The sequence below is a fragment of the Lepisma saccharinum genome, chromosome 23 (assembly GCF_977018435.1).
Source record: "Lepisma saccharinum chromosome 23, izLepSacc3.1, whole genome shotgun sequence".
Lineage (NCBI taxonomy): Eukaryota > Metazoa > Arthropoda > Insecta > Zygentoma > Lepismatidae > Lepisma > Lepisma saccharinum.
The window spans coordinates 49,210,210-49,231,142 of NC_139251.1; the positions used below are offsets into that span (position 1 = coordinate 49,210,210).

The 20,933-nt window shown below is 36.9% G+C and overlaps 1 long non-coding RNA gene across 1 annotated transcript; it reads right to left on the reverse strand.

Annotated features, from left to right (window-relative positions):
* Positions 1–1,843: 1,843 nt before the first annotated feature.
* LOC145977728 (uncharacterized) lies at positions 1,844–20,355 on the reverse strand. The gene is made up of 3 exons (XR_014440628.1): positions 20,335–20,355; positions 9,093–9,210; positions 1,844–1,995 (listed from the first exon to the last, which is right to left on the reverse strand). It is a non-coding gene; the product is annotated as an uncharacterized LOC145977728 (long non-coding RNA).
* Positions 20,356–20,933: the final 578 nt, after the last annotated feature.

The following is a 20,933-nucleotide window of genomic DNA, read 5'->3' on the forward strand; positions in this document are numbered from 1 at the left end:
TCTCCACGAGGTTAGACTGCCAGAGGTCGTCGATTCCCTTGGTGACCACGGGGAGACGAGGATACTTCCTGCGGTCAGGTTTATGCTGTTCGTTCACGATATCCGCCCTCATGGCAACGCAGGCAGCGTTGGAGGCTTAGACGACATAGGAAGACGCTGAGGCAAAGATGGAGGGAGGACGAAGCAAATATGGAGCACAAGCTATTATCTTGCTTGCTTTATTTCCTTCTTTCATTCCACCATTTCTTTTTTTAATTTTTTTAATTTTCTGCTTACATAGTTACTTACGATGGACGACTGACGCTGCCGACGGCATTGGACAGCCCAAGCTCCAAAAAAAGCTGTATCTGGTGCTACACGCTCGTCGCGGTAGATTCTGCGAACAGACGATCCCGGAAGGAAACGTTGTCGTACGAGACTCCTGCGTTCATGTTGTCGTGCTTTATCAAGCTCTTTACGTGATTCAACCTTATGGCGATGCCGCTCGACAAATGCAAGTCCACGATTATGAGACTTCCGCCACCGAGCGGGAGTTCATTGAAGATGCGGTTGTTGTTGAAAATGAAGATCTTCGTTGGGGATGTCTAGAGCTTTGACGAACTCTTCGCTTGTTATCTTGACGTGCTTGGGAAGCAAGGCGCCGGTTTTCTTTCTGTTGTAGCCGAACACTGGCATGTTATAATGGATTCCTTCTTTCCCCTGGTCAGACTATTTGATTTTCTCTTTCTTTTAAGAAACGAGAAGCTCCGCTGATGCACTTAGCTAGTGACAGATTCTTGAAGAGCGCCAGCTCGCCTCGCAAAGCAAATTTATAGCTTATGACTAAAACAGTAAATCTTTTATTGCGAAGCCAGCGCAGCAGTATACCTTTTTATTTGTGAAATTAACCAAGAAAAGAGCCGAATGGCGAAAATAGTCCCCTCGGCGTCTCTAACGCAAATGTTGAACTCTTTATTTCTCACTTTTCTTTGTTCTGAAAGGCTACTGTACTTCCTCGGTGAAGAGTACATGTTTGGTTTGTGAGGCAAATTTAGCTTATGACTAACACAGGAAAGCGTTTCTTACGAAGCAAACAACTCTAATGGCATTTGTTGCGAAACAAACAACACTAAAATCATTTCTTACAAAGCAAAAAATAGTAAATGCATTTTTCTTGGTTATTAACGCAAGAAAAAAGCCGAATGGCGAAAAGTGCTTCTCGGCCTCGGCACAAACAATATTAATTTTTTTTCTCATTGTTTGTGACAAGGAAAACCACCATGAAGGATTCGTGAAACCCTTACACTAACAGGCAAACGACCATGAACGTATGTGATTTTTATTACATTGAGGGCAAACGATCATGAAGGTATTGTAAAGATCCTTACACTAACAGGAAAACGACCATGAAGGTATGTGATTTTGATAATGATTTTTTATTACATTGAGGGCAAACGACCATGAAAGCATGGTCATTTACACGCATAAGAAACAAGCCGTAAAAGGCTTCGACTCGTCCACCTCACCTCGGACGATCTCAAAGCCTCCTGGGCATACTACTAACGCAAGCAATCAATCTCTCAGGCTATTATTGACATCACATAACAATTAAAACGTTTTAGTGTAAGACTTCCAAAGTGGCAACCTTGCCTCACGCCTTCGGAAGTTATGTCAGAGCGGTAACTTGCTGTGTAGGGCTGCATACATACAGGATAGATTTTAATCTCTAATAACGGAAAAACTAAGCACTTTCGGGATAAAGTTTGTAAGAAAAATTTACTTGTTTTTATGATATCTACCAGCAACCAAGCGTTGTTGAAGCTGTTCTGTGACATCCTGTATATGTAATTAAATACCACCATAATACATGCTCAAAGATTTATTTTATTTTCGAAAATTGTGTTACATTTTGTTATGTGAAAGAGTTAAGATACAAGAACAGTGACAATAATATAATTCAACCGTATGCTTATGTATATTTATTATTACATCATCATGCCGTCCAATGTTGTGATACTGAAAGAAATATAAAGATAATATCAAGTAAATTGGAATGTATAAGTCGATAGCTATACCCCAAATATACAAGAACTACAATTAGTCTGAACTAAACAAATATCAATTTAATTATGCCCATGTCTAGTATTAGAAATACGTAGAATGTTTTTTTTAACAAATATTCATTTAATGGATACCCTTGACAATCAATGACAGATGTCACTGCTTACCATGAAGAATATTGCTAATGAATGGATTGGTTATTTTTATTCAATACGTACATGAGGAAATATGTCCATTTTGCAACCGACACACATTGTACAGGGAGAGAAATCCCTTATCTAAAATCTACTTCTTTTATTCAAAGAAGTGGGGTGAAAATTCTCATGAAACATCTATAATTTGAAAGCATTGAAGGAGGTTGCACAAATTACACCAAACAATATCAAGGATACAATATAATACTACCAACAATGTAAAATATTTACTTCTAATAAATGTAAAAGTATTTGTTGAAACATTGTCATAATCTCCAGTCATATATTACAAGGAGTCTGGAAGGTGAACATTATTCTCAAGATTTTCAGAGTCTCTGACAACATGGCGACCATTTTCGACTTCTTAAATGGTCACTTTACTTGAGAGTTTGTTAATTTGCATAAATCTTAGATGTGAGGCGCCACTACTTCAATCGATAATTCAGAATTTATTTGCATAAGACTAAACAGGGAATGGGGAATACACATCATAAATTTGTATTTAGTTATTTGTTCGGCTTTGTATTATTTATCTCAACACAACAATGGGCAGTTTCTGGATTGAATGCACATGGGAAAGTTATTAGATTAGCCAATACACTAGATACTCACTATGTAGACTACATATGAAAAATCTGTACTTTGTATACCTTGGATTTTAAATTCACTGCTACTCTGAACACCGGATACAATGGATACTGGATTGCAAGGGTACGTTTGCAAGGGAGCAGGAACATATACGGACACTAATAAAGGTGCAGATACCAAGCGCTTGACAGAAATAGAGGGAACAAACGAAGTAGCCCAACATCCACACGCACACATTCACTGATATGCACTTAGTGTAATTTTGACTGTCTCAAAAAAGGCGTCATTTCCGCCGAATTTTAGGATTTTACAATTTTTCTTTCATGTTTGTTCTTTGTTTTTTTGTTTTTTTTTTCAAATTTGAGAACAATACAATGGAAAACTTAGAATGAATGAAAGGTGTACAGTTCATACGTGGTCATTCACTGTGTTGTACATGCTATCATATACTATGTAGATGATGCATGTACCAGATCCTGTGTTTGAATAGAAAAAAAAGTGACTCTCGTTAGTAGATGAATTGAGGTGGGTATGAAAAGCACGAAATGAAGGTATTTCACAAGGTTGAATCGGGATCTAGGAACAATGTGAATTAGGTGATGTAAGGAAGGAATAAACACGTCTATTAGAATCCAGAAAAAAGAAAACATTTGAGATGTTGTTATGACGAAGACATACCCTTAGACGAAACAGTTCAGTTCAAGATATGCGAGACGTATTTCAACTTAGGATGCGCGAATTTATCCATGTCGAAATAACTAGTTGACGATCGTTTCTTGGTTTTCAAAAAGTGAAAATCGAAATCCTTGTTTCAATATTAAGGCACACTTGAAATGGTTAATGAAAATGCAAGGAGGAAGAAAAGAAAATAAGAATGAAATGATAAAGATATATGAGAAAAAGAAGAAAAATGAGGAAAATTGAATACGCCGATAGTACACCTGAGGGACATTGGTGCATGTATATTATAAAATACTTCATGTTGGCATCGCACATAATATACATATATCTATTCAGTATAACATAATATTATAGTAACATCATACAGTGACAAAATATCATTAAGTGGACTAGTGCTGTAAAAGTACAATATTATATAGTTTATACAATCTAAATTTATTTTAGAAAGTTATTTAATTCTTGGAATTCTTTAAGTGAATAAAATGTATATTCCTATAGCAATTTTTTCACCTTATATTTAAAGGTCATGGTTCTTTCAAACGTTTTGTAACTATTTGATAACATATTGTATAACTGGATGCCTGTGTAAAAAGGTCCTGTTTGGTTAGCAGTTAGACACAGTTTGGGAATATGAAAGTTATTTTTTTGTCTGGTATTTTAATTGTGAGTGTCTATGTTCTTTGGATAGTTCGATTTTGTTTCGTGTATGAAAGTGAGTGTTACAAGTATGTACAAACTTGGAAGTGTTAATATGCAATTTTGTTTACATGTATGAGTTTCTTGTATATTTGCCAAAATACGCAATGCTCTTTTTTTTAATTTTAAAAACCCTCTGCGATTGTACAGAGTGGATACCATATCTCAAAATACTTTCGAAGTTTAAGAAATAGACATTTGACATACACACCGTATTGAAACTACTTTTTAGAGTTCTTAATTGGCAATATATAGTGTTGAGCCTCTTAAATAAATGATCTAAGTGAACGTTCCAGTTTAGACACTCGTCTATAAAAATTCCAAGACATTTTGTATTGCAAGTAGCTGTTATAACGGCATGCACTACTGTGAAATTATCTTGCTTAAAGAAGAGTTTTTGGCTCTAGACACACCAGATTTTATTATATTAGTTTTTCCGTTTTTCATAGAAAGTTTGTTTGCTGAAAGCAGTAAGAAAAGTAAATTGGGCGCTTTTAAAGTTTGCTGGAAGGTCATTTATGAACAATATAAACAATAGAGGCCAGCGGCGTAGTGCCCACGTAAGGCTTGTAAGTCCACCTTGCAAGTTGAAATTATTGACGAAAACGTATTTCATTCCCGTATTTATCGCTTGAACACACATAGTAATTTCAGACTTCAAGTAGAACTTTTAACGAAACAATTGAGGACTTGTTTTGATTCGAGTTGTTTCTCTGTAAGGCTTCTTGAGAGGACTTGCGTGCGGGTGAATGGAAGATATGATTTGGACTCGCCCATGGCGGGTGTGTGTGGTTACGTAGTATCTTCTCAACCAATGACAGGGCGCCCCTATTCTCACGCTCTGTAAGGCGCATTACCAGTAGGTGCTAACTGGCGAGATTTCTGTCCCCGCTGTGTCTGTTTGCCACGGTCGAAAGAGATAAAAGAAAATCGACTCCCGTGTTCTGTCAAGAATGCTTTACGGGAGGTGTAGCTAACAAAACGAGTGTCATTTTAAATGTGTAAACTAACTATTAAGTTCACAAAGAGATGGTTTAATGTTGGATATTACCCTCATGAGAAGCAGCGAAGTTAAAGATAAAAGAGGAATGTCTGGCAACCCTAGATCCGGCAGCGCCCGCAAAGTTAGACGCGTGCATCCCAGTTGCCCGTAATGTTAAAAGCATACGCGTAATACTTAGCGTTATGATTTACAGATTTGTTTTACCTTTTCCTTTGACTAAGTTGCTTGATATGCTTTTCAAAATGTCCGCAAATATCGTAACCATGATAATGAGCAATATTCTCGAATGCATTTGCATTTGCAAATTGTATCCTACGCATTTCCCACAAATGGCTTTTTAGTGAAAGAAAAAGAATAATAAGAATAAAAATATGACATGGCCTTTCCAGAAGAAGAGTTTGTGTCCTTAACTAAGATGTATGAGAAATTTGTCAATTGCTACCAGTTGAAAGTTGAGCTACAGGTAATTTATTCTGAAACCGAATATCGAGTAAAGAGTGTGTTTGAACTTCATGAGTACTTGCGTACTACCCATTTGAATGAAGCTGTTGAACAAGTGTACAAACTAACATAATTCTTCCTCACTGTTCCTGCCTCAAGCTCGTCGGTGGAAAAGTAGTTTTCTGCACTGAAGAGGATTCATACATTTCAACGTAGCGCACAGACTCAGGCAAGGAAATCTGACTTGGGACTGATGTCCATTGAAAAGGAGCTGCTAAAGAAATTGACCAGAAACTCCCGATTCTACGACGACGTGATGGAGGTGTTCAGACTAAAGGATCGTCGGATCGAGTTACAGTATAAATGAGAATTTTCATTAAGTAATACATACATATGCTATTATTGTTAACATAGAGTGTGTGCATTTTGTGTTTGAAATTGAGTATACCCATGCATGACTTACGTTCAAATAGATTCTATTTAGTTAAAATATCTTTGGGTTTTCTTTATCCAATATTCAGATCAGGTTTATCTAAGGAAACCTTACACCTTTCATAGAATCACGCTACGCCACTGATAGAGGTATCGATACTTGGGGGATTCCAACAACCACATATTTCAATTCCGTAACGATCCGAACTATCTTTTAATTATTATGGACAACGAACTCGAACTTCTAGTCATTCAACCATCTTTTTCCAATCAGGAAATATTCAGAAACATCACAGGAATGCAGTGTCAGACAGCATTTTGAAGCTCTTCCTGGTCATCAGCGGTATAAACATATAAACGGACAAAATCCAGGAAGAGGCTACAGTCTTGACTGTGCATTTGTTTAGTAAATTGAATTGCATTAAATGTCTGGGAGGCAGAGATTTCGGGGTCAGTTCTAATTCAGTTATTGATAAGCAAGTTACGACTGAATAGAGACAGAGAGGAGGAGGTTCTAGGGGGAGTGTGTTAACGCGAGTCAGAAGTCAGACTCTACGTACAGTCGCAAGCATAGCCTCTCCCAGCAGATTTTCAGTTGGAGTACAGAGACAGGTATATCCTTACATTACCCATGCTGATCCAGTCTTTAGGGGGTGTGAAACTCAAGTGTCATGTGTTGCCATTCAAGTGCGCAAATTTAGTACCCCTAGCGCCTTACCACCAAGCTCACGAGCAGAGAGTGCTTTATCACCAAGGATGAATGATGATTAGTAAGCTACATTCCATAACAGAGGGTATGAGACGTGGTGCAGTGCTTCGGCTTCTCATCCATTTCTTCGGAAATGCAATGAGAAAATGAGAATGATACGATTACGAGTAATATGTTGTTTGTTTGCACTCTCCAACAGCCAATTAAACCTTACGACAATTTTCTCAACCATCCAAAAGCGCCACTCAAGTATGAGATAAACCACTTGCATTCTAACCTCAGTCACTTGTGGGAGTTGCTTAGCAATAGTAGTGGTCTTCTGTTCTCTCTTTTGTTGTTAACAGGTAAACATTTATAATAATAGTGGAATCAAAATAGTTAATTGAATTCCAAAAATATGAATTATGTATTTTACTTTTCTATCGAATGACAAATTTATAATGGAATTCTTTCATCTCCATAAAGTTTCCAGAATCCAGTGTTAAATCTGGTAGATTGAACACTAGCACTCTCAAATCGAAGCTAGTGTTGCTTGCAATTGTTCGAGCTAAAATTTCAATTATTTATTATAGCAAAAGTACCTAACGAAGAAAGTACTTGTTGTAGAGAGGCTTCAATATATATCAGCAATTGCAATAATACAAACTTTCAGCCCAATGGTGACAAAGGTTCAATAAATATATCATGCCAAATTAAAATTTGACATACAGCATTTACATTCTCAGTGGACGAAATGTCTTGCTCTATTCACGTGCCGGATATCAGCATACGGAGGCGAGATAAGCGACACGTCTAATTTTTTGGTTGATTGATTTCGTGTTTTAAGTCCACTTTATACACAGTGGACCTACAGTTTAAAGTGGGGTCCGAACCACTATGTGCTTCCACTGGGTATCGAACACTGGACCCCTCGATTACAAGGCTAGGACGCTACCACTCCCCATCGGGGAGGCATGTTTAATTTTTACATTTGGGAAAAATATTTGAGCTTTTTGGTGAATCTTGAACTCAAATTCAATTTTGAGAATTCCAACTCGGTTTAAGGAAAATATAAATTTACGAAAGGTATGGTTTTAAGGTGTCTTGTGTCCAATTGAATTGGAAACTAGACGAAATGTAAAACAAACGTCTGCAGATTTCCTCAAGATATTGCCGAAAACGAGAAACGGATTTTGAAAATTACACGTGATTTTGTCCCTACCATACACACTAGGTTAAATAAAAATATTTATAATTAAAAATAAATAACAGAAATAGTTTTGTTCAAGATGTAATGATTTATTGTGCACAAAAGAGGCACCCAATATACTCTTACATTTTATTTTACTTGTTTCTTGTAAGGAATTTTTCATCTCCATGATCCAATTTGTAAAACTAACCAAACCAAGGTTATTTCTTTATAAATGCTCAATTATTTGGCCTGAATTTACGAAATTTAGTAGTAGTAAATTTAGGCAATGTTATAAACTTTTGTCACATCTACCGAAGTAGTTTAGGGTTTCGATAACGTATGTCAGTATTGTAGTGTTCGTTATCAATATTTTCATATAACTTGCACAAAGATGCCGTTTCAAATTATAGTAAATGAACAAAACCTATACAACTTGGCTAAATTGATGCATGAGTACATGCATTTCTTATTTAACCCAGTTTTCTGCCTCTTTAGGCTAATCAGATATTAATTTTAAACATGTTGATACTTGTTTATCCATTGAAATGCAATGTACGTTGTGTAATATCACGCACTTTAATGGAATCTTCGAGTTTAATATTACACAAAAATATATTATTTTCCTTTCAAAGAAATGTGTTTCCACAATATCTTACATTTTCACCGAATTATGTAAGTAAGCAAATGCAGTCATCTTAATTAATTTTCATTTTCTTGAGTGTATTTAACAAACTTCTTTACTTATATATGATTAAGTTAAATTACTTTTACAAAAAAATGTGTGTAATTTTTTGTACCTCTAAACAAAATTATTTTGAAATTATCATTTGTTTGTAGTTATTAGCAACAAACAACATAACCACACTACTCCCTAACCTTATTGGTTAGTTGCCAAACCCTGAAACTAATATTTTTAGTTAGTCTAAGCAAACATTTCTTCTCGTGTAACAACACTACTGGATTCCAGCGTCACGCGCTGGAATGACATCGCTTTCCAAGACCTAAGTTCCAAAATAATGAAAAATAGGATTGCTGCTACTTTTGAGATTTGCTGAAGCCATGCTTGATGTTTGTTATTTAGGTAAATAGCGACAGATTATGATTAATAGTGATGTGATATGGAAGTGTGACACTTACATAGAACACTCATGCCCCTTCAAAGTTCGGATTTGGGATTCCTACATTTCCGGTGGCCAATTTATATCGTATATTGTCATCGGTGGAATTGATGTCGTTGATGTTGATGGCGATTCGTCTACAGGAAAGGTAATTATTTTTTTCACTAAAAATACTAAATGTTAATTTAAAATAGGTTAATTTATATAAATAGATGCCATTGTTATAGATAGGAAGAGCTTTACAGTTTGTTCATTCTATGCTGAGGAAAATGCATCTCAAAACCGCCTGTGTTCTTTTTAATGCTAATTCCTGAGACAATTGACAAACAATACCTTACAAGCACATTAAACCTCATATCATGAATTTGGTGAATTTCTTCAGGCTAACCATTGACCTGTATTCTTAGATTTCAATTACGGTCACAATTTCTGGTAGATTTCCCTTATTTTAAAACTTCAAGCCTACTTTTGTAATTCAAGTACCTAAGGAGTTCACTTCATTCCAAACCCTCACTTATTTTTTATGAACTACGTAATTGTTTCCTTATGTTATTTACATGTGTGACAAGCCCGTTGCAAGAGTGAGGAATTTAAATGAGAGAGAGTGCATGTGAATGACCATACAGGGGAAAATCAGAGTTGCTTCTACCAGGCCTCGTATCCGTCAGGGTACAAATCAAATTTAATTCCCTTGGTTGTTCATCATACTTGTCTTCTGGAACGCTGCTTTAATATGATCGTCGAGAATCCTATCAAAGATTCGGCGCATTTAGTGTTACTTTTAGATATTCTGCTTTGTGCTTTATTTTGCGTTATGAAAATTACGATATTGAATAGAAGACCTAATTACATAATTCTGTAATTTGAAAAGCTTCGTATTTGTTATTTGTGAGCATTATAATAGCAAAATTTTCCAATCTTGACAAATAAGTTAGAGGTAAGTTTTTCACAGTTTCGATGTTGAAAATGATGAAAGCCACAAGAGCTATATTTGAGCTAAACTTATAACTATCATAAACATTATTGAATTCAAATGCAATTATTTACAAATGTCACAAATTGTTACGGAAAATTTAATAGAAACTTCAAGGTTTGCAGTTGTTGTTTGAGACTGAAAATCAACTTTATGAAAGATACTATTTTGGTTTTGAGTTGGTGTTTTAAGTCCACTTTATGCACAGTAAGGCTAATCGGGACTGGACCTACGGTTTAAAGTGGGATTCGAACCACTGTGCCATGTGCCTCCACCGGGTATCGAACCCGGGACCCCTTGACTACAAGGCGACGACGCTACCACTGCGGCATCGGGGAGGCCCGAAAGATACTATTTTATATCAGAAATATTGAAATTGTACGCAATTTACTTCTGCATATTACAACTGTACCTTTATCTTTTGTGTCATGAGAGAAGCTCTGTTTGACATGCGGTGGTATAAATACAGCCTCGATACTTGATTTATTAGCATCTTGATCACGGACTCTGATAGATTAATATCTCAAGTACTCAGCTTCCGATATGGAAGAGTTCATGAACGTAGTCTTTCATCTCAAACGAACTGGAAGTGGTATTCAATCTTAGCCATGTGGAGTTGAGAGAAACTAAAGATAAGTGGTGGGTGAGTTAATTAATGACCACGAATGGGAAAAGGATTTGATAATTATTTTCTGGTCTTCAACAAATGCTGTGTTAAATAATTGTTGTAAAATAATATGTAACTTTGTTGAAGACCGACGTAAAAGAAGAAAACTCTCCACGCTCTAACTTGTTTTGCCATTTAGCTTGTATTGTCTACCAAATGAGTGTAGATACTGCAAACTACTATCTGTGGTGTTCTGTTCATGAACCGCAAGAATATTTAAAAAAATATTAAGAGTGCTAGCAATTGGTTAGTCAACTTATCAAATAACATGTAAGGTGTAACGCATTATATTTCTTTTTACTTTTCACCAAAACAGTAAAGAGTAGTATGTAAACTAAGAAATATTACAGGTAATATTTTACGTTGACATTTATTCTTAATTTTTCTTCCACTAGGAAGTTTGTTAAGATTTTTTCAACATGAATTTGTGCGATGAGAGACAGATTCCTGAACGAAACTTTTGGTGTAGATATTCAATATTCTTCTTCTCTCTGTACTGGCTATATTTAATGGGAAGTTAAATGTAAAATATTAACTTCCTCTGACATCACAGTCCTTCCGAAAAAGAAACAAACGAACTTTAATTCTCTCATCACCTTTATTTGACGACGAAAGCACTGATCGATGCGGATTGAATCTCCAAGATAGTATTGAGTGAATATAGTAACTTAGAAGATCCCAAGGAATAAAGACGGAAAATATGTGAAGATGAAGAGCGTCGAACTTTAATATGTAGATTCGAATACGAACTAACGAACTCTCTAGATTTCTTAAGCCCGAAGGTTCATGGCTGCAGCAACACAGGCCTTCCATCTGTCCCTATCTTGAGCAAGACCTATATACTCTTTTCCATCCCTACCGATTTCCTTTAATTCTATCTCAACGTTGTCCCTCCATCTTCGTCTTGGCCTTCCTACAGGTCTCTTACCATCAGATTCCAATAAGAGTGAAAGCTAATTTTCAAAACTCGTTTACAACATTAAATCTGTTCAAAATAGGTGTTGTAGCTGAGAGAGATCTCAAGAGGAGGAAACAAGACGCAAAGAGCCAACATAACAAGCACGTTATATCTTTATGAATTCGAAAATCCACTATTAAAGATTGATCCATTTAGTAGCATTTTGTTGAAGAAGTAAATACTTGATCTACGTAGAACTAATGCAAAATGCAGAAATCAAAATACGTATATAGTTTGGAAATCAATTTATCAAGTAAACTTGTGAAATTCCAGTTAAAAAATGAACACGAAAAACCTATATTTTGGTTGCATTGTGAAGAATGAAATGTAAATTAACCTACAACACAAATATAAATGTCGAAACAGTATAAGAATTACTTGTAGAGAATGAATAAAGAAGAGTTATTGAACATTATTTGAATATCTAACTAAAGTTTTGTTCGTTTAGACAATCTTGATGACATTTGAATTTAATTTTCTGTATTGATAAATGTTTATTTCGGAATGGGGCTGATATCAGGTGGAACTAGATGAATGGGATTTCGCAATGTTAAAACTAGTTCAGTTCCAGAACACTAATCTGAGAATAAATGACAAAGTCAAAAAGGAAAACACAGACACAAATGAAATGATAGAGGGCGAAAAGGTAATAAATTTATGAATATGTGGGTAATTCAATGTCAGAATAATTAATCTAATTTGAAATTTTATGTTCCTTTGATGATGCACGAAGCAGGTTTATGTGGGAGGATCCATTTATCTTTGTCTACATATATGTATTTTCCCGAAATTAATCCTATGTTGTATTTCATTTGTTTTTATTTTTGTTTCTTTTTCCTTCTTTTCTTTAAATTGTTCTATATATTTACAGCTTTGTATGCTCGGGACGTTGTTTTTTCATTACTTGTTCTTGCTTTGCTAATAATTTTTTTAATTTGCATATTTTGTTATTTCTGGGACGTGAATTTTATTCACTTTTAGCGTGGATGTAATTTCTTTAACTGCTTCATTTCCAAGATTATTAGAAATGATATATACCGGGTGGAGCACCTAAAAGTACAACAGCGAATATTTCTGAATCGCGAAAGTTTACGGGAGTTCTGATGTCACCAATGTAAATGTGGTGAAGAGGCCTAGCGGGCAGAGCATGTGTGGTCAGAAATCACCATCTTCGAATCCGCCATCTTGGAGTAAACTCCTGTTCTTGAAATGGAAAGGGGATCATGTGATACACGATTTCAAGCAAGAATTGACTCAGAAAAACGAAACAGAAATTATTTTCTACATAACTACATTCTAAAGAAAGTTAGTATTGGCCGAAGTAGGATTGTCATCAATATAATGGCAGGATGTTATCCTTCTTCCAGGTGAACCAGAATGTCACAAACTCCTCAAGATCACATAGAACTGGTGCAAGTATGTGGTGGCCTCATGGTGAGTGTGGGCGTCCGCAATGCCCAGCATCCAGTTTTGCCACAGACATCACAAGAAGATGTGGACCAAATTCGAATAAGAAACGAGAAGTGTCATTGATACGCGGTTTTCACACAAACGACAAGCAGAATGGGGGTCACAAAGTAGCATAGGCATTCGGGGTTTCGACAATTATCGGAAAGTTAAATGTCCCAAACTAACGGACATTTCTTTATTTATTTACTCAGAGTTTCAGATACAGTGTTATTTGGCCATTTTACACTGAAACAACACAAAGTAGAAACAAAAAAATAACAAAAGATAAAACAATAACAAGATGGGATAGATTTACATGTTCTTGGTCAGTAATATACAAAAATTACGTTCTGGAAGGAAAATATCTACATTCAGGGGAAGTTTGTTGTAGATTTCTGGGAGCCTGTAAAACAAGGAGCGTTGTAGAAGGGATAGCCTAGTGTTTGGGTTGTGGAAGAATTGCAGGTGGCGCGTTTGCTTCTGGGGTACCCTAAGTGTGATTTCACTGATTAGGAGATCTGTTATGATTTTGGCCATTTATTATCTTGTATAGAAATTTCATGTCAGCTAGATCGCGACGAAAGGATGGAGTGTGAATATTCAAAGCAGCCATGGTGTCTGATTTGGATACATGTCGAAAAGAAGGTATTCTATGGTGAACAATTGCAAGGAAGAAACTGCGAACAGAATTTATTCTGGTGAGATTGGTTTATGAGGCGATTGCTCAAATTGGGGAACAGTATTCAAGGATGGGCGAGATAAGAGATTTAAAGAATAAAGCAAGAGATGATGGGATTTGAATTTCGCTAAATCTGTATAGAAGACCGCGAAGGCGCATGGCATTTTTAGTGGTAGCTATAATATGATAATTAAAAGTGAGTTTTTGATCCATGATAATACCTAGGTTCTATTTGGTGGAAACATTTTGGATCGGATTGTTTTCAATAGAATAAGTAGACATCACTTTGATCTTTTTTAGGGAATAAGTAAGGAAAGATCATTTCTGAGGGTTTAGTTCTAAATTCCAATGACGACACCACTTAACAAGTTCTGTGAGAGCATTTTGAAGAATCATCATGTCATGACGCGATGAGATTTCCTTAACGAGTTTACAGTCATCCGCAAACAAAAGTATATTGATAGGGAGGGAGGACAGTTTTCAGGGAGGTCATCCATGTACAGAAGGAATAGGAGCGGCCCTAAGATACTCTCCTGAGGAACTCCAGACAAAACGGGATTAAAGTTTGAAGAGGTACCTGAAGGATCAACACGTTGTTCACTCGCATGGAGGTAGTCCTGGAGTAAAGAGAGAAGTTTGCCATAGGTGTTAAATCTGGATAATAATTTATGAAGAAGAAATGTATGATTAATTTTGTCAAAGGCTTTCGAAATGTCCAAATATATAGTGTCAAGTTGCGAGTTATTATCAATAGCTCTGGTAGCATGCGAAAGTAAGACGGAAAGATTTGTTAGGCAAGAGCTGCCTGGAAAAAAAAAAACATGTTGTGCTGTGTTGATATATGGTGACGTAAACTGAAGTAACCTGTTTTTGATGATTTTTTCACAAATAATGTTCTGAAAGGGAATGGGCCTGCTTTACATGATGCAAGTACAAATAAGGACAGAGATACGGATTTACATTGTAATAATGTCGAGCAAAACAATGTTCAGACTGCCCTGCTTGACCGATAGTACTGCTGTGAAGGATGCGGGCTCGCTGCCACGGCAGTCCTGGTAACATTTCTGAAACAACCGCGGACTGTGGTATTGCATACAAGTGAGTCGTACTACATAGGTATACCGGAAAATATGGTGTTCACGATCGCAGAAATGGCCGACATGATCCTAGTGTATGGAAAATGCAGGAAATATGTCGTGCTATCGTTTCCTGGGTATGCAGACAGATATCAACAAACACCAAACGTCGATAAGACTATTCGACGAGGTATTCACTCAACTGAGGGAAATCGGCAGTGTAACGCCTCGCAAACGTACTCAAATCAAAACGGTGACTGGAGAAGTGGGTGAAACCAACGTGCTAGCCGCTTTTGCTGTGGATCCACCCATTAGCTCCCGTGCTATCGCTAGGAACATTGGGATATGTGAGCGAAGTGTGCTACGTATTCTTCGTCGCCACAAGTTCCACCAATACCATATTTCACTCCATTAAGAAATCCATGGGAATGATTTTGAGAACAGTGTGAATTTTGTACATATGCGTTAAGAAACGACACACCTGATTTGTTGTGTATCTTGTTTACTAACGAGGCAACCGTTTCAAATCATGGTCACGTCAACCTTCGTTGCATGCAATGCACACAAATCTACATTGGCTTCAGGTGGAACATCAACGTCCGTAGAGTGTTAATGTGTGGTGTGGTATCGTTGGTGATGACCTCGTAGGGCCATTTTCCATAGAGGGAACACTGAATGCCGAAATATATCAATTTCATATCACACGAACTTCCACCAATGTTAGAGGACATTCCGTTGCAGACTAGGAGAACCATTTGGTATCATCATCATGGGTGCCCAGCTCATAGTGCAAATCGGAGAAAGGATTTTTTTGCAGAATGTGTTTCCACATCGTTGGATTGGACGAGGAGGACGTGTTGTGACCGGCTCGCTCCCCAGGCTTGTAACCTTCGGATTTATTCCTCTGGGAAACACTGAAAGAGGGACATACCTACCACACCAGCAGACATGAAACACCACATTGGCGCAGCGTGTGCAGGAATTCCATGAGAGACGATACTCTGTGTGTTAGACTCTAAGCCTTTATTCCAGCTGATGGCCACCATTTTGAACATACTCTTTGAAAGAGGTAACTTGCAGTTCATAGCACAAGCATGCTTGTTGTGAAAGTACCCGTATCTTGTGTCAGGATTATTTGTACATTGCACAATACCATCTGAAATAAAGGATGCTGACAATCTAGGTATTACTTAAGACGTCTATCAAGTATCACTGGTCTATAAGGCTCCTGTTTCGAAAATGGCCACGTGGTATGTTAGCTGGACTGCCGTTGCAGCGAGCCCGCGTCAGTCATAACAATACCGGCGGTCAAGTGGGGCAGTCCAAACTTTGTTTTTTTCAACATCATTACAATGTCAATTTATATCTCCGTCCTTATTTGTACTTGCATCATGTAAGTAAATCCATTTCCAAACATGTCCCTTCGTTCGGGACATTTGAATTTCTGATAATTGTCGGAACCACGAATACGTATGATATTTTTGTGACCCTCATTCTGTTTGTGGTTCTTGCGAGAACCTCGTATTAATTGCCCTTCTCGTTTCTTATTCAAAATGGTCTTTCAGAATTTGTTCCATATCTTTTTGTAATGTCTGTGGCAAATCTGAACGCTCACACTTATCCTGAGACCAAGACTCTCCAACACCATTATTATGAGATCTTGACAAGTTTGTGACATGTTGTTTCATCTGGAGCAAGAATAACAACCTGTCCATTACATTGCAGACAACCCTACTTCGGTCAGTACTAACGTTCTTCAGAATGGAGTTATGCAGAAAACAAATTCTCTTTTGTGTTTCTGAGTCAATTCTTGCCTAAAATCGTGTATCACGTGACACCCTTTTCATTTGAAGAACATGAGCTGAATCGAAGATGGCGGACATCCAGATGTCAACTAGAGACCAGACATCCTCTGTGCACTAGACCCCTTGACCTCATTTACATCGGTGACATCAGAACTGCCGTTAACCTTCACGTTTCAGAGTAATTGCTGTGGTACTTTTAGGTGGCCCATCCTGTATACTCTATGATATTTAATTTATGCAATGATTCTTGTGGGTCCATTTTCTCGAATTGTATTAAATTTCACTTTGAAGTGTTGGTTCTGCAATGTTTTTTAGTGTCTCGAAATTTATAATTGTAAGATCAATAGTGTTAATCATATCGTGAACTACCCAGTTGATAATATTGTTTGTTCCCTTGGGGTTGGTTAATGTTACCTCACTATGACTCCTGACGCATCCTCTCCTTCCATATGTAGGTGACGTTATTCGCTATATTTTCGACGTTAAGATTAAGTTGAACACAAATTCTTTAATAATTTGCTCTTAAGGTCCATTTCCTTATTTGTCCACCATGAAGAGGAGGCGCCCACATCAGCTGATATAATTAATTTAGGAATTGAGTACGTGTCACATATTTGCGTTACAAATATGAGGTGATGCAGGATTTCCTCACTAAATTAGAAATAGCAGGCTGTAACTGCACTCACCGGCGGGGAAATTCTGCATTGAGAGTATGAAAGTATCTATTAATGTAAAGTTTTGATTGCTAGTTTATATCAAAATGCCAAAATACGATTCATTTTGAAATTCCAACCATGATTTCGCTAGATGTCTGTAACTCTGACGATATGTTTCCATCAGCATTTCTTGCTTTGTGGTAGTTCACGGCCTTGTGTAACGTTTCTCGTGGACATTCTGGAAAATTTCATGCGTTTCAATAAAAGTGGTGTTAAGCCGCTTAGATGAATATGCTTCAAACTTTATGCTAAACTGTATTTGCACGGTCGAGTTTTCAAACTTGTGGCAAAAATTTAGGATAAATTTGCTTTGTTCCACTTTAGTAGAATTTCAAACTAATTATGCCCTCGAAAAAGTCAGAAACTTTTGTGAGTTATCAGCTCATAAAATGTGTTTTCCATACTGAATACGCTGCACGTATACCATAATGTTAATTTGCTGATATTATCTTCATTTTAATAAACACAGGGGATGAAAAGTGAAATGGTGTAACGAAGGTCTCCCACGACAAAATTACAACTTGTGTATTGGAAGCCATGTCTTCCTAAGATGTACGGAGCATTCAAAGCATTCATAATGTTGTAACGCCCCGAACAAATGTATGTTTGCCAGACCAGCATTAGTTTATTTGAGTTGGTGTTTTAAGTCCACATTATGCACATTAAGGCTAATGGGGACTGGGCCTAAAGTTTAAAGTGGGATCCGAGCCACTATGTGCCACCACCGGGTATCGATGAATGGACTCCTTGATTACAATGCGACCAAACTACCATATATAACAAAATATTCCCATTTTTTCTTTTTAGGAAATCACCCTTAATATGATTGTATATACATATGTGTGTGTGTAAAATTTATCCGCATACAGTGTCAAAAACAAGTGTGTGGTAGAACAATTTTGTGTTTAAAAACAAAGTCTCCCTGTTTAACACTGACGGGTCTTTGCAAATAAATGTGTTCTCCTTTCCTTTCGTCAATAATCGAAGGCCTTTGAAATCATTTATTGTAATCTTTGGCTATTTTTTAAGTTTGGTCAGAAAATGTATTACTCGCGTTGCGGACGGACAGGTCCTTTAGGCCCGATTTTTATTATTAAATATATAGGCCTATTTTTTCTACTGCAGAAATATCCATCTTGGCCTTTGTGATTTTTCAAGGATAGTCACAACCTTGAAAAGCGTATTCCTGGACCCCGTGGCTGAGTGGTTAGCACATAGCACTGCGACGTCAATGGTCCCGGCTTCGAATACCCCTCGGGCAAGGTTCTTTGCAAATGTCCATTCATCAATTTCATAATTTCATCACTGATCCCCATCTTCGCAAATTAGCCAAGAGCCACAAACCGCGAAGTAAAATAAAACAAATCAATCAATTGAAATCGTATACAGTACCCTTTGCCTGTTCAGTTTACCCAGGAAAACAAATATCCTAAGTTGCAGACGGATACTGCAGAAAAGAATTTTTTTGGTTGTCGACAATAGTCTGCATAACCATTGTTGGGTATTTCAATTTATTGGTTTCAAAGCACAGGTGCCGCAATTTTCCGGATCTTTCTGAACGAAACTGCATGCATACTTTGTTTGGTGCAGAGCATCTGTGTAGTTTGGACGACGAATTTGTTCGTTCTCACGAGTAGTTCTTGTGTATAATTGAAGAAATACAATGGCTCACGTACCAAATACACGAAAGCTTAGGTCTCATGTCTCGTCTCCAGATAAGCTCGAACCTATAAGAGATGTATTCGAGACTTGGACTGTTTACTTCCGAGAAGCGTACATTCCTGATTGCATCATGACTGTATACGAATAACTGGTCAATTTTAGAGGGCGATGCATTTTTAGACAGTGCATGCCGTTGAAATCTGGTCAATACGGAATCAAGCTGTGGCTGATTTGTGATTCTCAAACAACTTCTGTTTTGAAGGCTCAAATCTACAAAGGAAAGGAAGCTAGAGTTAATAGGGAGAAAAATCAAGTAGAGAGATTAGTGAAGGACTTAGTGAAGGAAATCGAAGGTAGTGGAAGAAACATCACGTGCCATAATTTCTTCACGAGTGTATCTCTTGCAAGGATCTATCTACTTTCCAAGAAACTTACTCTGGTCAGCATGTTGCGAAAGATCAAAGGAGAGCTGCCGCCAGAGTTTACTGCCACAAAACAGCGAGCGTGTTGCTCCACTTTGTTTGGATTTCAAGATGGTCTAATGATGGCATCATATTACCCCAACAAGAACAAGGTGGTGATTGATTCTACTTTCTACGTTCCATACATTCTACAGCCGAAAATCGACGCTTCCACAGCACAGCTAATAACACAAAATGGTACGAAACTACAGCGTGAAACGAAAAGCTCGGAGATTGCCATGGTTATATTTCATGACATGATCGACGTAAGTGCACTAAATGAATTTGTTTTGTACCAAACGGTACATCCGAAAGAATTGGGAGCCAAATGGGGTAGACATGGAAGGTTCTTGCAGTACCTTGGAAAGGAGCTCAGTAGCAAACTAGTAATGGACGAGCAAACCAACGGATGTTCAAATGAAGAGCAAGGTTTACAGAAGCAATCCAGAAGGAGATGTGTCATATTTGTCCATCAAAAATCTATCTGAAAACAAGAACAGTGTGCTCGAAATGAATGCAAACGATTGTACTCAGCATTCACGTGTTCTATGTAACACATGTTAATCGATGTTGTAAGTTATTTTTGACAAAAAATAGATAATAAAAATATGCAAATTCTTACAAATCATTAATGATAACTGGACGTATGATAAAAATGTTCCAAATATAAGAACACTATTATACTCAAAACTCAAGGGTTTCTTTATAACCTATGTAATTCAATGTTTAAAGTTATTTTGTAAAACATGTTACATATTACACACAATTATTAATGTAAAGAATAAAGTTAATTAAATGGATCTTTATTAACTTACCTTCATCTACAATTGTTACTGAAAAATAGAAAAATAAATTTCCCTTTTTAAAATAATCAGTGAATGTATAATCAAATTATGAATGTAGCATAAAAATATGATATTCTTATTATGACCAAGGGGGTTGTAGAATAAAACACAGATATAGGATGGTCCGTGTTGATGGGACACATTTTATGTTGTATTTTCTGATAGTAGAAATATTCTAACATCCAGCCTTGCTTTGGAGTTTATATGAATTCAATGTTCATTGTATTGTTGTAAAACTTATTGGTGTTGTAGGCTCCAGTTGAAATTGCTTACGATGTGGAAGCATTCCGCACTGTTTGAAGTTTCATAATTACAGCACAAAGCAATTCAGAAAACATTTGAAGAACCGTGTAGCACCATCTCAGAAGGTGATGAGTGCTGTGTGCTGTGAAAAATATCCCTGAAGCAGATAATGCCAAGAAACTTTCACCTTGACAACTTTGAATGTCTAGTAGTGCAGAGAACATTGAACGCCTGGCGAATACAGTGGAGCAATATCTGAACTGTACAGTCAAGGCTGAGCACTATAATGATATGTTAATCACTTTTTTCGTTCCCCACATGAAATG